The sequence below is a fragment of the Pundamilia nyererei genome, unplaced genomic scaffold (assembly GCF_000239375.1).
Source record: "Pundamilia nyererei isolate P.nyererei 1_Seehausen unplaced genomic scaffold, PunNye1.0 scaffold00065, whole genome shotgun sequence".
Lineage (NCBI taxonomy): Eukaryota > Metazoa > Chordata > Actinopteri > Cichliformes > Cichlidae > Pundamilia > Pundamilia nyererei.
The window spans coordinates 1425460-1427598 of NW_005187466.1; positions in this window are offsets into that span (position 1 = coordinate 1425460).

Consider the following 2139-nt stretch of genomic DNA (forward strand, 5'->3'; position numbering starts at 1 on the left):
GAGAGAGAGAGAGAGAGTGAGAAAGAGAGAAAGGGATGGGTCAACAAAACTATTTGAGTCACTTCCCATGAGAGGTGAATGTTCCTAAAGCTGCACACATGGGGTCACACAATCACACTTTCAAACTGAGAAAGAAACAAAGTGACATGCCGAATTGGATTTTCAGTGTTCCCAACCATCACAAGCTCAGACGGAGTTATAAAGGGCAATTTATAGCTCAGCAACAAAGTGAGTGAGACTCTGGTCACTGGCGGTCATGACAGAAAACTGTTGACATAAACAATTTAGTAACTGCACAGTCATTTCACTGATAGACTTTTGAATAGTAAGGCATGAAATACCTACCAAGCAACAATGAGCAAACGATCCAAATATAAGGGTTCTATAGCAGTAGAGGTATGTGTGAAAAATGATGATGGTGAAAGTATCTTGAGGTGTAAAGGTTTCAGCTAGCTTTATTGCTTCTGTTTTACAAAACAGGAAATGGATCCTAAATTTCTTCAAATTTTTTGTCCTTTCTGTTAGAATTAAATGTTTCAAGATGCATTTAAAGAACCTGCTTTTTAAACTCAATTTAAAATGCTTTATTACTTTTTAACAGGCCATCTGTACTGTCCTTTGAGGCTTACATTTATAATTACTCTATATGACATCTTGTCTCCTTTTACTAGCTCCACATTAATTAAGGTGACCTCCCCTCCCGTTAAAACACCCCCCCTGTGATTGCCTGTGAAGAACGCTTCTGTGTATAGGTGTTTCACCTTCACACCGAAAGCTCAACAGCAGGTTTTCCATGAACGCACAGGACGTGGCGTTTTCTAACGTCATAGTCAGGGTGATGTGCTGAGTGAAAGCTGACTGGGCACAGTGCCACTGGAGACAGCTAGGCCACATGCCAAAGGGAGTGTGGATGGGGTGCAGATAGGGATCCAGCAATGAAAAATGATCCTGTTAGGTTGTCTCACTCTATCAGTAATTGTCTGTCCCCAGCAGAGCACTGGGTTTACTAGTTCTCTTCAGCTAACAGGCCACATGGTTAAAAGACAGACAATCAGTTAATGTTTAACTTTTTTTTCATGACCAAGAATTTGCTTGATACAAAATTATTAAGATCTCAAGGTAAGCAGTCATTCCAGAAAACTGTTTACAATTTACCAGTAATGGAGCTTTGTTTACTAATTTATTGAATATACATTATATTAATAATGGTGATGCTTCACATGCTCTCTTTTGAAGAAATGCTTTCTGCAGGAGGCTTCAGAGGCCACAGCAAACTTTACACTTCGTCCCTTCCTGTCTCTCTGTACAGGACATTTTCTTATGTGCAGTAGAGTCCTCCAACACAAAGAACTAATTAATAGTCTCATATTTAAGAGCCACACAGTGCTAACACATTAGTATGTGTAATTATGATGATTTAAAAACCTTGCCATGCACACATTTTGGCTTTATTACTACAAGAATGAGAACAGGGTTAGCTAGTTTTTCTTGACAATTCTCTTAAATGTAACAACAATATCTCAGTGGGTATTTAAGTTACTGAAATGCAGATAAAGTGGATTTTTATGCTATGATGGACAATTTGCAGCAATAGGAAAGGGAATGTAGAGAAAATGGCTTTATACCGTTCTGCTGCTTATAAACAGGAAAGAAAGTAAGTGAATCTCTTGGAAGGACACCCCGTAAATGCATAGCTTCATCAATTCTGCTCAATATTTTAAGTATATTAACTGGCTTCCGAAGATCTAATTGGCCTAACTGGATCTAAATCATGTCTGGAAAGATTCGATTCTGAGTTAAAATTCTGTGCAACAGAACTGTGTTGGGAGTAATGGTGCAATGCTTTAAAAGGAATTAGAAATATTAGACATTTTTACCTTTTTGTGAAAAATGCTAACACATAAAATGGTCAGAGATACATATCAGATTGATATTTATCCAGCCACCAAGCAGGAGGTAGCATAGGTGAAGATTTTAAGATTTTCATAGGCAGTGACCATGATGGACAGGTTTAGAAATTAGTCTATAGAAGCTATCAGCTTAAGTTAAGTGATTTAGAGCTAAAGTTAGAGAGGCATGACTGAGATGGTTTGAACATGGTGCAGGATAGTGGATATACTGGCATAGTTCACTGATATG